Below are 15,781 nucleotides of genomic sequence, written 5' to 3'. Positions count from 1 at the left end.
GAGCTGGTATAGAAAGCATTAGCAAATGGTGAACAAACCATTTACATTACCTTTACAAAGCATGAGTAAATAACTAACAACATATTTACTTATGTCTTTAATTCATGTACGCCAAGTCGAATACATTATGTACACTAATACTTAGCAGATATCTTAACAGCTATTTTATAAAGACTTACTAATGATGCAACTTCTGATTAGTAATGCAAGTTATAAAGCATTTACTAACTGTTAGTTAAGGCTTTTGCGTGACCTAATATAAAGTGTGAACTATCTATGCTTTATCAAACATTTATAAGTTATTTATTAAGGTATTATTGTCCATACTCGAACCTCACATTCACAAAGGCTGAACATACGTTTCTCAAAAGGAAACAGACACAACACAATATGATACACAAAATTACTATTTTATTGAAGTAAGGACAGGCATGTGTCTTACTAACTACTAGTACTTAGCTCTACTAACCGAAAGTGACAGCGGTCGATACGTTAAAACCTCAGTTTGATATTTCCCGGCATGACCGAACGGTCGAGGTTAGTAAGTTGTTTATTATATGGCATTATTAGCTCTTTTCATTTAAAACATGTCGTTTTGTTCAGCTCTAACTACTCAAGTCTTCTCATGGTGTGTTTCAGGTGTTAGCACCTACAGCAGCAACCAATCTGAAATCTGAGCAACCAAACCTAGCAATCTGCCTAGCGCTTGTCGTTTATCTCTCTGTGTTCACACTTTTCTGCTCTTTTAGAAAGTTAAGAATTTCCTTGTCGCTGTTGATGTCTTCATTGTCATCTGGATAGTAAAACTCCTCGCTCATTTTGAAGATGACATCAGCGGAGGGCAATAAGAATACGTATCAGACCGCGACCGGCGATGAGGTCAATACGCGGCTGGCATGACAACCCATTAGCCAATCATAATGCTCGTACTGCTGTTGCAATTGAACCAATATGCTGTTCTTATTGGTCCAGAAGACGTTCTCAAAAGAGTTGTTGATATGTTGCCTTGAAAATGTAGTGACGTCACCAGTACAAGTGCAGCTGATTGCTCTGACAAGATGGCGTCTGCTCCAGATTCGCCGTGTCTGATTTGGGATCTTCCCATGTATTGTTGTAGTATATAAGAAACCAAATGTTTACTTAGTCAGCAAACGCTTTGTCTCCTCAATTTGTTAAAACGATTTTAACAAATCTCTGCTTTCAAAGGCGTTTGCAGACCTGTCGAGGAGTAAACATTTGCAGTTTATTACAGCCATTTTTGGAAAATAAAATACAGCTTTGGGTAACCAACTTTTATACCAATTCTACTGTATTGCTTCTTAATGGAAATAAAATACTATTTTATTATTAGTGTACATAATGTATTCGACTTGGCGTACATGAATTAAAGACATAAGTAAATATGTTGTTAGTTATTTACTCATGCTTTGTAAAGGTAATGTAAATGGTTTGTTCACCATTTGCTAATGCTTTCTATACCAGCTCATGTACCACTAACATCTTTTAAACTACTGGTTTGCAACTATATTAACAAGCTGTCTATAAAGTATGATAAAGCAGTTATCAAACACCTTATGAATTGTATTATGAATAAAATTCATAATTTTTAACAGTGTTTATTAATGATCAACATAGTGTTTAATAATAATAATCTTAATAACTATTTAATAATGTATTGTTAATGTTTCAAACTGTTTTATGAAAGATTAACTAACTATTAGTTAACACTTTGTAAATTCCAAAAAGCGTTGACTTATTATAAAGTGTTACCTTGCTTTTTCGTTTTCGTGTTCTGCCCGCAAAGAACTGCCCATAATTCGAAAACAAAAAAGCATTCTGAGCGGCGCAGCAGAGTGACGTCAGTAGCCGCTCTTCTTCAGCTCCCTGCTGACCGAGCTACCCATCTTGTTCGGTAGGGGGCGGTGTGCACATCTGCATTGAATTACATTGCAAATGTGCCGGGAAATTGATTGAATTGCCGGGTCTTTAGAGCTGCGTTCCCCCAACCGGTGCCCACCGGTCCGCGGGTAATTTCGTACCGGGCCGCACAGAAAAGAATTAATAACATGATTTCCTTTTAATTGATTATCAGAGTCTGAAAGACATTTTATTCTGAAAAATGACCGGATTCTCTCCTTCTCCGCGGGCCTTTTCCCCTGAGCAAAAAAGCTCTGCAAAGACATTTGTTTACTCATTTTTTATCAAGTTTGTGGGCTTTATTGAGCGGTAACTATCATGCGCGTCTCTTCCTCTTGACACATGACAAGTGATAGTTACCACTCAATGAAGCCTGTTTGAGACAACAACTCTATCGGTGTTTTGGATGAAGGCTATCCTGAGATCGCCACTAAAGCACTGAAAACCCTGCTTCCATTTCCAACATTAAGCCAACTAAACTGGATATACGGAACGCATTTCGGGTGTCACTGTCGTAGCTCATTTACACACAACAGTGGGACTGATACATCGAAAGCTAGCTAGTAACAATATAACGATGGAAAACCAGGCTAAGAAACTTAAAGATGGGGCTGAAAAATTAAGAGACAAAAATACATCACATTCACTAGACAAGGTTTTGTCAATTGAAAAAACGGCTATGTTTATTTTACATAAAACTCCAAAAAACTATTTTTCGCTCAAATCAGCAAAATATTTTTTGGTGTGGAAGTCACTAACTAGGATCACATCAAACCCAGAATATGCATGCATTAGCAGCGCAGCTGTCCAGGGCCTATCTTTCCTCCCAGTCCGTCCCTGCCGGTCCGTGAAAATATGTCTTACATGAAAGCGGTCCGTGGCGCAATAAAGGTTGGGGACCGTTGCTTTAGAGGACGCATCACAGATCACGGCGCTCCCTCAAATTGTGCAAACACTGTTAGAATTAGCTGAGCAGGTAGAATCTAATAATATATCTGAGTCTGATGCCCGTGACCGAGTAGAACAAATCATAGAGAGCTTGGCTGCACACTCTGCCGTCACAGATTTACACATTAATAGTAGCTCTGCCACTGTTTTAGTCATTGTTTGACATCAAGTTGCTCAGTCTGTGATGCGTCCTCTAAAGACCCGGTAATTCAATTCATTTTCCGGCACGTTTGCAATGTAATGCAATGCAGATGTTCACACCGCCCCCTACTGAACAAGATGGGTAGCTCGGTCAGGAGGGAGCTGAAGAAGAGCGGCTACTGACGTCACTCTGCTGCGCCGCTCAGAATGCTTTTTCGTTTTTTCGAATTATGGGCAGTTCTTTGCGGGCAGAACACGAAAACGAAAAAGCAATGTCTGCTCTGTTTTCTTTTTAATTATGGCATAAAATGTGCAGTCTTGAAGAAGAAAATGCTAATGTAAATAGGATGATTGATTACTAATTTCATTTATGAGTCAAATAATGCAGCCACATTGTTAAAATGAAAAAGCATTTCTGCAAATGCATTTTAATTTTTACATTTTACATTTCAAATAGAATTTTGGTATCTATTTGCTGGGGCATGTTTTGAAAATTAAATCTCAAATGTCTATTTCTTTTTCATTTTAATTAAGTGAAAGATTGAGCACTCTTGAAGAAGAAAATTAAAATGCAAATAGCATGATTGATTACTAATTGGGTGAGCTTTGCCTTCGGAAGGGCACAACCTTTGTTCTCTCACATATATATTATTTATTTATTTATTGTTTATTTTCGCCCCCCTAAGGATCAGTCAATATTTGGACTACATAGACAACCTATGTGTCAAAAGTTTCATATTGGTAGCGATTGCGTTGGTTGTATTTTTATTTACGTTCAGTTGCATGGTTAAGTAGAAATTGCGTTTTTGTGGTGAAAAGTGAAGCTAACGGTGGCTAATTTGCTAGCCACAGTCACTGACGTTACTAACGTCACTAACGTCACGAAAACACGCGTGACTACCTGTAGCAGAACATTCGTTTCGCATCTGTTAACTTGGGGGATAGCTAGGATAACTATAGCTTTACTGCAAGGCAGCTGCAGAAACGCCACAAGCAAAGAGGCCAGGGTGATAACTATTTACTCATTTTACTTTGTGATGTGAAACACAATTGTGAAATGTAATGTACAATATTAGCTGATATTATTAAGGAAGTAGGCCCACATCTACTTTCGGAAACGGTAGTGTACTATTTCACTGAAGCATTAGCATGACATTAGCCTCTGTTGCCTAGGCAACACATACTACAGTGGTCTATGATGCATCTGTTTTCAATCTTAAAATACACATTCCTCACAAATACATTTTCGTTGTAGGATTTATTATGACATTACATTACAAGTAAACGATTTGTTGGTGAAATTATCATTACCTGTGGTTTCAAACCAGTGTTGCTCACTGCAACGTTGTAGCATACGCGAGACACAGCTGTTTAGGAAGTCAAACGGCGACAACATGTTCTGCACTCCCCTTACTTAAATCAAAAGTCTTTCAATAGGTGAAACTATCTGACTACTAACCTGAACTTCATTGCCACAGCCTAAACTTTGTCAATCTGTTCATGATAATAATTAATTTCAGCCTAAACCGTACAACGGAACGTTAAATCGAATTCAACCAACGCAATCGCCAAGACGAACACAGCAGTAGTCTAGTACTGTACTGTAGTAGTACAATTTACCGGGGGGAACTTCTCCACACAGGCCTATATCGCATTTTGCGTTGTTACTGACAATGATTGCTACCAGTGAGCTTTTTATTAATGAGCGATTTTCCACTAAATAAATGTCAAGCTTATTTACGTTTTTGGGGGCATATTTTCAGTTAGCAGATGGTACCGTTTGAATCGCGATTCCATCTTCTACTGCCGGTAACGTCGTAGAATAATCTTCAAAGGGGTTACTGAATGAATGCAATATGAGTAGCTAGGCTAAATGCATGAAAATATCACGAGAAGGGAAAACTTAAAAGGACGTTTAAGTCATAGAGATTAGGTCAATTTTTACACCGGTCTGCCAAATGTATTTGTTTTGATTCAGCTATGAGGCTGCCTCTTGCAGGGGAAATGAGAAGATATCATATTTAATTCTACACTTCACTCGTATTTTGAGTTGCAGGCTAAATGAGCAGCAAAAAAGATGCTTTTAAATCTATGTCATCTTTATAAATAATAAGTAGGCCCTATGCATTTTTATATAAAATATACAGAAATATCAGTTGTAAAAATGTCATTAAAAAACGGACCCCTGTGCAACCGACGCAAGCAAGCACACCCTACAATTTCCCCAGAAATTGTACCCTCTCTAGTTTCATTTATGAGTCAAATAATGCATACACGTTCTTAAAATGAAAAAGCATTTCTGCAAATGCATTTGAATTTTGGTCACGATTTGCTTCCATAGTAGAAAAAATAATCAACAGTAAAATATTTCACAGCGAGTACAAGAATTTAAAACCGTTACAACTAACCAACAAGAGCAACACGTCTCTCAATACGAGTCATTGTGATCCTGGAGGAAACTAACATCAGGTCCAGACAAGCATTCCTAAGTGCTGTTGTACTCCCGGAACAAGTGCGTCTGGAGCCTTTTCTTGAAGGTGGGGAGACAGTCAGTGTCCCTGATGGAGGTGGGGAGTTGATTCCACCATTGGGGGGCCAGACAGGAGAAGAGCTTGTGTTGGGACCGGGCGCTCTTGAGCGGTGGGACCACCAGACGGTTGTCAGAAGAAGACCGTAGGTGGCGGGGGGAGTGTAAGGCTGGAGGAAAGACTTGATGTAGTCGGGTGCAGTCCCGTTCACCGCTCGGAAGGTCAGTACCAGAGTCTTGAATCTGATACGGGCCGTGATGGGAAGCCAGTGGAGGGAGATGAGGAGCGGGGTAACATGGGAGCGTCTGGGTAGATTGAAGACCAGACGGGCCGCTGCGTTCTGAATCCTCTGGAGAGGGCGGGTTGCGCATGCTGGGAGACCGGCGAGCAGCGAGTTGCAGTAGTCCAACTTTGAGAGGACAAGTGCTTGGACTAGCAGCTGGGTGGAATGCTCAGACAGGTATCTCCTGATCTTCTCCTGATCTGAATGTCGAACTTCACAGGGATCTTCTCATAGAAAAACATCAGCCATGCCCGTCGAGTGTCTGGTGCCTTGGGAAGATTATGAAAAGTGTCAGCATTCCCAGTACAGCCTGGAACACTGCATTTACAATGGTCCATTTTCAATATACTGTAAAAACTTTCAAACCTTCTCCTTTGTTGTTGGCGTGGAAGTACACAGAGCAGCGCGCAGTCAAACTAGTGTCTGAGACTCTGGGCCAGAACACCAGAGGGCTGGTCTGTATGTAAATGTTGGGGCTTGACAAAGGTGATGCTATATTTGTGACGTCACAAATACAGCTTTTTCAAAACCGAACGTTTTACAGCTGCATTTTCAAGTTGTGAGATTTAGATAGGAAAGAGGTGTCAATGGACTTTGAGGTTCACTGTATGTCCATTTTACATTTACATTTAGTCATTTAGCAGACGCTCTTATCCAGAGCGACTTACAGTAAGTACAGGGACATTCCCCCGAGGCAAGTAGGGTGAAGTGCCTTGCCCAAGGACACAACGTCATTTGGCACGGCCGGGAATCGAACCAGCAACCTTCTGATTACTAGCCCGATTCTTTAACCGCTCAGCCACCTGACTCCCACCGAACTGTCGTTCATTCAACTATGACAAGGTAAAATCGGTTTTGCAATCAACGACCCCTTTAAACATGAAACTGATATTGTTTCATAACAGAATTATCCTATTTCTCTTTATGTTTTAGTTTAAATCAGGCAGAATAAAGTTTATGGAACCAACAACTCATTAGTATGCTTCTTCATGTTCATCCAGACAGTCCTCCCTTTGAAGGAGTGGACAGACCACCATGTTTTTGTTGGGTTACAGTACAGAAAAGAATGAGGCTGGAGTCAAGATTTAATGAAAAGCATAATTTGCCAAATGATCAGTGTCACCCTTACGCCATGCCTTAACACACCAATGTTGTCAGCTCAGCTCTACTGTACATGTGCATAGCATGAAATGGGCTTAAGGCTGTCATCTAAATAAATGACATTCATTTGTCACACTGATAGTAGTTTTGATACAATATTATCATGTATCAAGCCCATCATTATCAAATATGCAATAATCAACAGGCAATTTTAGTTGGATGAACATCCCCTATTTTGACTCACAATGTGTGAGAAAGGGCACTAATGACTCAGGAAGCCTATAGGGGCCACTCTTCATTATAGTCTAGAGTGAGTAAACCCAATCTACCCATAGCCTCCAAATACTTTAGCATAATGGACTTCTTATGTAATGGAATTATAATTTGGAATATATCATTATCATAACTCTAGGTTGCTGCTGTTATTCCAATGACAATTACAGTCATGTACTATCTCTGTCCCACAATTACAAGCCTGCTGGTAAAAGAATGACTAGAACATCCTTATCTGTCAGAACATGTCAGGCCCTGAGATATCTTAGATTCATGTATGCATGGTATCATCAGCAAATCCACCCAAGGAAGGTGCACATGAACAGTATGTCACCTCTTGGAGCACAGGTGAGCTCATAAAGGGCAAAGGTTAGATCCAACGCAAATGGTCTGACCAAAGTCCAGATACTAATAGTAACTGAACAACGCCAGAACATTTACATTTATGGTCATGGTACTAGTCATCTGTGTGTATGTGCTGTATACGTTTTGGATATACGTGTGTATATGTGTGTGACAAAATGAGTGAATTGACAGAAGAAAAAAAAAATCTATACTTTTACAATGTTTTATCTGTTATCTTCTTTGGGACCTGATAAGGCAAAGGAGACACATTGCTTCACATCAACAGTTGATGGCACATGGCAGCCCTTTACTTCTGTATTTCAGACAGGTCAATGTAAAAGAACTGTTACTCAACCAGTACTCTAGAGACTTTGTTTCATTAACCCAATTGTTCCTTACCCTTGAATTGAAGTTTTATTCAACTTTTTAAATGATCAAGTTACCATTACATATCATGTAATTTGACAAGCCCAGAAGATAGTTTCTGACTCTGTAATAGTTCTGTAATATATTGTTGTCATTTCTTTGCACTTTTTATGTTGTGTGAATTGTTTATCTAATTAATTAATAAGTGTAGTTTTGTATATGCAACTGCTGGATATAATTGTATTGTGTATTAATTGGTGTTCATGTTTTTACTGGGATAAAATGCAGCATGGATTCCAAGACAAATATTCCTTGGAGACGATAACGTTTTATCCTATCTTATCTTAAGTAGGTAGAGTAAAAAAAAAGAAAAAAAAAGTTCAAGTTAGTCTGGCTACTGAAGACGCTACTTCTACTTTATGTTAAAACCAGAGGCTCTGCTGTCTCTAGGGGGCCTCAGTGAGTTTTCCAAGGGTTGTTGAAGGAATGTTGTGGGGAAGAAAACCAGTATGACACACTGGTGAAGAAAGAGAATGACTGGCAATGGCTACACATTAACAAAATTGATAAGAGTGCAATGTATTTTTCAAACGTGTCTCAAGCAATGGGATTTATTGTAGTCACTTTTAGACAGACCTTTTGAACTCTGTATTGCTTTGTCTGGGCAGCAACACTGACACATTGCAAAACCACCTGGGCCCTGTATTATTAATATGTTAACTAGTCTTAGTCGAAAACAATTCATTCAAAGAAAGTGAATCAAACCATTTTCGTGTTCATTAGGTAAAGTAGAAAGGTGTCATTTAGAGGGCAGTCAGCTCAAGCTTCAATACCCAAATAGTACACACATTTTGATCCTTGCAATTAACTGCTTAGTCAACATAAATTACAAGCTGCTAGCTACAGCTATAATGAATGGATTGACATACTATATAGACACAATTATTGGGACAACTACGAATCTAATCCATAGGCCCTAATGTGGAGTTAGGCCCCCCCTGTGTAGCTAACAGCTTCCATTCTTCTGGGAATGCTTTCTACAGGATTTTGGAGTGTTTCTGTGGGAATTTGTGCCCATTCAGCCACAAGAGCATTAGGGAATTTGGCACAGCTTTTGGGTGAAAAGACCTGGGGGGCTGGTTGCACAATACACCTTAAAGATCCTGTAAAGTAAATTCCATGTTTTGCTTCTAAGTACATTATATACACGAGTGAAATGAGTTCCTGAAAGCATGTGCAAAGCGCTAAAACTTTGTCGCACTGAAATGTGGAGTTAGACCGAAGAACAGTTTCTCTTCCGTTTTCAGATCAGGTTTTAATGGGCGGAGCCAAAAAATGCCCTATCTACGTCATTTCGCCCCATTTACATCAGATCACTGAATGGCTCCTCCTGCTGTACTGTTATTGTAGCTTACATCAGCTAGCTAGCTAGCTTCAGGATGTCTCCCACCACCCGCAACTGCATCTTCCCTGGATGCAAGAACTGCGCTGCAACGCCATTTAAGTTCCCTGTTGATAATGACAGGAAAAATAGGTGGATAGATTTGTGAAGAGCCACGCTCATGGAAAGCTTTAGATAAACTCCAACAGCCGCCTCTGCGCCACTGACCATTTCACGGCGGACAGTTTTAACATGGACCAGAGACAGACGGGGTTCACCAACACACGGCTTCTCTTGCAGCGCGGAGCCGTACCGAGCATCGCCCCCCCGGCCGTTCATCCTCCGGTTGCACTTGGACCATCCACCGCCGCCAGCAGTTCAGCACTCAGTTCTGTGTGCTTGTTATAATTATACAAGATAACTTTTCCAGAGGTATCTCTGCTATAATTAGTGCAAACCGCTAACCCACCGAGTAGCCTATTATCAAGTTAGTGGTTAGCACTAACTAGTATAACCATAATAAGGGAGTCAGGTGGCTGAGCGGTGAGGGAATCGGGCTAGTAATCCGAAGGTTGCCAGTTCGATTCCCGGTCAAGCCAACTGACGTTGTGTCCTTGGGCAAGGCACTTCACCCTACTTGCCTCGGGGGAATGTCCCTGTACTTACTGTAAGTCGCTCTGGATAAGAGCGTCTGCTAAATGACTAAATGTAAATGATTATATACTAGTGAATTCCATGTTTTTGCTTCTAAGTACATTATATACGTGTGAAATGAGTTCCTGAAAACATGTGCAAAGCGCTAAAACTTTGTCACACTGAAATGTGGAGTTAGACCGAAGAACAGTTTCTCTTCCGTACATTCTGACAGTTTTCTACAATGCCTTAGCTCCAGCTCACAAGCTCGCGACTGGTTGTCGCAAAGTATGACGTGTACAGCTTGTTGCAAGAATGCACGAGTTTTGGAACTAGGAACAAGCTTCTGCGCAAGACCGGACGAGTCGGTCTGGAAAGATGGAGAGGTCCATTTCGCACTCTCGCTTGCCTCACTGCGCCACTGAGCACTTTTCATAGAAATTAATGGGGACGCCATCTTGGAAGAAAAATCTATCTGTGTATCTATTACTATATAAGTCTATGGTCTGACTGAGACCCAAAGAACTTCCGTATTTGTTACCAGAAATACGCAATCGTCGTGATAATCTTCTTCCTCTCTGGTCAGGGCAACCGGTAAACAAATGGCACAAGCAACAAGCAAGAGTTATCGTAGCGTATCGGGCTGTTCTTGTTATTCCCAAAAGCAGCCATATCTGTCCTTTCATTCCTTCCCTGTTGATGGTGAAGTACGACGAAAATGGATTCAGGCTATCCGGCGGGATGAAGGACCAAACTTTACGATCAAAAAGGGGAGCACTTATGTCAGCAGCAGACACTTCACATCAGATGACTACGTTTTAGGGATCACTGTTTGCTGCTTGAAACCAGAGGCTATCCCTAGCATTTTTCCTTGGAACGACTTCACCCCTAAAGGAAAAAAGGAGCCTGTGTATGAGCGGTGCCACAAACAGCAGCCGTTAACGTCTGTAGAGTCAAGATAAAGGAAATAGCAAAGAAAACTTTAAAACTGGACTACGATTATGCGACGATGATGCCCGCAGGTAAGAAATTCCACCTCCTGTAACGTTATGTCTTCATGGTAGAGTGGTGCATTGCCTTCTTCAATCACTGTAACAGTTTGTCAGTATTTTACCACAGCTAACTTAAAGGGGTTTAAAATAATTTCTTTCCTCATATCACTGTGCCTAATTCACTGGCTATGTACTTGTGCTGTAGTCTACTTTGCAAAACTTCATGTTACTAATCCTGCTTGTTAACGTTGTTAACAAGTTGCTGTCAAGTAACTTGTTGCTGTCAACTTTTGAAGTTGATAAAAAGAAATACTGTTATCCACAGGGCTTTATAATTTCACTAAATTGAATGAAGGACTGAATGAACTTGTTAATTCTCAATCACCACAGGAATGCTAGATGAAGCAGCGGATTGCATCCAAGACTTGGAAGCCAAGCTGAAGAAAGCCTTACCATCCCCGGACCTCTTCAGCCGGTATTGTGCGTCAGATGACCAGATGCGATTTTAAACCAAATTTCCATCTGAGCACGTGTTTAAGATCTTCTGGGACTCCATTGCACCATCTGCCTCTCGACTGGTCTACTGGAGTAAAGCAAAGAGGATAAGTGAAGGCACCAGTGAAAACATCAGTCCCAGTTCCCCTCACAGCATGCCATTAATTGATGAATTTCTTATTTACTGTATGCAAGTAGCAGTTTGCATGAAGGAGCAGGTAATTGCTGACATGTTCCAGATAAGTTTAGCTGAGTAGGGAGAAGGTGAAATTCGTCATGCCAGGAAAATTCAAGAAGTACTGTCCCAATGTCCGTGTGATACTAGACTGCACTGAGATTGCTGTGGCGGCAGCTTCTTCACTGACCCTGCAATCAGAGACGTTCTCCCACTACAAAACAGGACAACCTTGAAGGTACTGATCGGAGTCGCTCCCCATGGTTTGGTGACATTCTTCTCGCCACTATACACTGGAAGCATCTCTGACAAGGAGATAACAAAGATCAGCGGAAGCCTTCCCTTACTTGAGTCAGGTGATGAAGTGATGGCCGACAAAGGATTTATCATCCAAGATCTCCTTTCTGGTGTTGGGGCCAAACTCATCATTCCACCCTTCAAGCATTCAGCCCAATTTACAAGAGAGGACACTGAGAAGACACAAGCCATAGCGCGTCTCAGGATAGTGGTCGAGAGGGTAATAGGCAGAATCAAGTCCAATCACATCTGGGACTCACCTGTACCTCTCACTCTGATAGGCACTGTCAGCCAGATCTGGCACAACTGTTAGATGTTGGTTAGATCTGAATGGTTAGATGGCTGAGCGGTTAGGGAATCGGGCTATTAATCAGAAGGTTGCCGGTTTGATTTCCTGTCATGCAGGCTGACGTTGTGTGGGCAAGGCACTTCGCCCTACTTGGGGGGAATGTCCCTGTACTTACTGTAAGTCGCTCTAGATAAGAGCGTCTGCTAAATGATGAATGTAAATATAAACTGTTGTATTTAAATAAACACAACAATAATAAAACAATAGCAATAAAACTGAGGCCCTGCTCATCGGCTCCAAATCCATCATCACCAAATCCCAACACACCCCAGCTCCACCCATCATCGTCGACGGATTCCCTGTACCCTTCTCCCCCCAAGTCAAGAGCCTCAGCGTCATTCTGGACAGCACCCTTTCATTTGCACCCCATATTCAAAACATCACCCGGACTGCATTCTTCCACCTACGCAACATCTCCAGACTGCGCCCATCACTGACCCAGTCCAACACCGAAATCCTGGTCCACTCATTTGTCACATCCCGCATCGACTACTGCAATGCCCTGCTCACCGGACTCCCCACCAAACTCATCAACAGACTACAAATCATTCAGAACTCGGCCGCCCGGATCATCACCTGTACCAAATCATCGGACCACATTACCCCTGTACTCATCCAACTTCACTGGCTCCCTGTACAATACCGCATCGACTACAAAAACCTTCTCCTCACCTATTAAGCTCTCCACAATCTAGCCCCCACTTACCTTTGCGACCTCCTTCACGAATATACTCCCTCCCGCACCCTCCGCTAATCCTTTTCTGGACTGTTAACCATTCCCACGTCACGCCTCAGTACCATGGTGTGAAGCACGGAGACAGACTCCAAGGGAGAAGGTAAGCCGAAGGGTTTTAATAGCACCTCTTGGTACAAAACAAAAACATTAAAGAAAAGAAAGTTATGTCGGCGTGTCTCTTCTTCAAGGATCTTTGCCTCTGGCCCTCCTGGCTCATTCGTTGGTCTCTTCTCTCCTTACGGCGAGTCTGTGTAGCATAAAAACCACGTCAACCACCATATCACCCCTTGTCGTCCCCTTTTGTACTCACCAGGAGTGGGGTAGATGAGCAACAGGTGTGCCTCGTTGAGGATTTGCTTCGATAATGAGGCCAACAGGCTGCCAACGGGCTGCCAGGCCCATGGCTGCCCGAGCCTTCAGCTGCTCAGCACCCAGGCTCTGGAACTCCCTCCCCCCACACACAAGACAATCAGACTCCATCACATCATTCAAATCTCAACTCAAAACTCACCTGTTCAAACTGACATACTCTCTATAACTGGACCCTGTGCACATCACTTGTTTTATGTTGATGTTCTGTTTTAATGTTGTTTCTCATGCTTTTATCTTTTGTCCTCCATCCATCATCTGCCGCTTTTCTGGGGGTCGGGTCGCGGGGGCAGCAACCTAAGCAGGGAGGCCCAGACTTCCCTCTCCCCGGCCACTTCCACCAGCTCTTCCTGGGGGACCCCGAGGCGTTCCCAGGCCAGCCGACAGACATAGTCCCTCCAGCGTGTCCTGGGTCTTCCCCGGGGCCTCTTCCCAGTGGGACGTGCCCAGAACACCTCACCGAGGAGGCGTCCAGGAGGCATCCTTATCAGATGCCCGAGCCACCTCAACTGGCCCCTCTCAACGCGAGGAGCAGCGGTTCTATTCTGAGCCCCTCCCGGATGACCGAGCTTCTCACCCTATCTCTAAGGGAGAGCCCGGACACCCTGCGGAGAAAACTCATTTTGGCCGCTTGTATTCGCAATCTCGTTCTTTCGGTCACTACCCACAGTTTGTGACCATAGGTGAGGGTAGGAACGTAGATCGACTGGTAAATAAAGAGCTTCGCCTTTCGACTCAGCTCCTTCTTCACCATGACGGACCGATGCAGAGCACGCATCACTGCGGACTCCGCACCGATCCGCCTGTCAATCTCGTGCTCCATTCTTCCCTCACTCGTGAACAAGACCCCGAGATACTTGAACTCCTCCGCTTGGGTCAAGATCTCCTTCCCGACCCGGAGATTGCACTCCACCCTTTTCCGGTCGATAACCATGGCCTCAGATTTGGAGGTGCTGATTCCCATCTCAGCCGCTTCGCATTCGGTTGCGAACCGCTCCAGTGAGAGCTGAAAGTCACGGCCCGATGAAGCCATCAGGACCACATCATCCGCACCCACACAAAACATGTGTGGGTGAACTCCCATGCACCCTCCAGGACCCTGCCGAGGGTGTAGAGCTGGTCCACTGTTCCACGGCCAGGACGAAAACCACATTGCTCCTCCTGAATCCGAGGTTTGACAATCCGACGGACCCTCCTCTCCAGAACCCCTGAATAGACTTTCCCAGGGAGGCTGAGGAGTGTGATCACCCTAAAGTTGGAGCACACCCTCTGGTCCCCCTGCCAGTCCAGAGACACTGTCCCCGATGTCCATGCGATGTTGCAGAGTCGTGTCAACCAAGACAGCCCTACAACATCCGGAGCCTTAAGGAACTCCAGGCGGACCTCATCCACCCCAGGGGCCCTGCCACCGCAGAGCTTTTCAACCACCTCGGCGACATCAGCCCCAGAGATATGCCCCCCCGATGTCCCCAGACTCTGTCTCCATGTCGGAAAGCGTGTTGGTGGAATTAAGGAGGTCTTCAAAGTATTCCTTCCACCGATCCAGGACGTCCCCCATCGAGGTCAGCAGCGCACCATCCCCACCATATACAGCGTTGACAGTGCACTGCTTCCCCCTCCTGAGTCGCCGGATGGTGGTCCAGAACCTTTTCGAAGCCGTTCGGAAGTCATTTTCCATGGCCTCGCCGAACTCCTCCCACGCCCGGGTTTTTGCCTCCGCGACCGCCAAAGCCGCATTCCGCTTGGCCTGCCGGTACACATCAGCTGCCTCTGGAGTCCTACCAGCCAATAAAGTCCGATAGGCCTCTTTCTTCAGCTTGACGGCATCCCTCACCTCTGGCGTCCACCACCGGGTCCGAGGGTTACCGCCGCGACATGCACCGACCGCCTTGCGTCCGCAGCTCCGGTCAGCCGCCTCAACAATGGAGGACCGGAACATGGCCCATTCGGACTCAATTTCCTCGGCCCCCCCCAAGACATGATCGAAGCTCTCCCGGAGGTGGGAGTTGAAGCTCCTTCTGACAGGGGATTCTGCCAGCCGTTCCCAGCAGACCCTCACATTACGTTTGGGCCTGCCAGGCCTGACCGACGTCTTCCCCCACCATCGTAGCCAACTCACCACCAGGTGGTGATCAGTTGACAGCTCTGCCCCTCTCCTCATACGAGTGTCCAAGACATTCGGCCTCAGATCCGACGACTCGACTACAAAGTCTATCATCGAACTGAAACCTCGGGTGTCCTGGTGCCAAGTGCACATATGGACACCCTTATGCTTGAACATGGTGTTTGTTATGGACAAGCCGTGTCTAGCACAGAAGTCCAACAACAAAACACCGTTCGGGTTTCGGGCAGGGGCAACTGGGAACCATTGTACGTTTTCTTCATGGTAGGTTTTTGAGCCACGCTTTGTCTGGTCCTTCGCCTGTTTGCTTTGGGTGACCCTACCAGGGGC

General features: G+C 43.9%; 1 pseudogene; it reads left to right on the top strand.

The window, feature by feature from the left end:
• Positions 1–10,925: 10,925 nt before the first annotated feature.
• On the top strand, positions 10,926–13,498 carry LOC136948163 (uncharacterized; annotated as a pseudogene).
• The last annotated feature ends 2,283 nt before the right edge of the window (positions 13,499–15,781 follow it).

This window comes from Osmerus mordax, chromosome 8, assembly GCF_038355195.1.
Source record: "Osmerus mordax isolate fOsmMor3 chromosome 8, fOsmMor3.pri, whole genome shotgun sequence".
In the NCBI taxonomy this organism is placed as follows: Eukaryota; Metazoa; Chordata; class Actinopteri; order Osmeriformes; family Osmeridae; genus Osmerus; species Osmerus mordax.
This window is presented reverse-complemented; position numbering and strand designations above follow the sequence as displayed.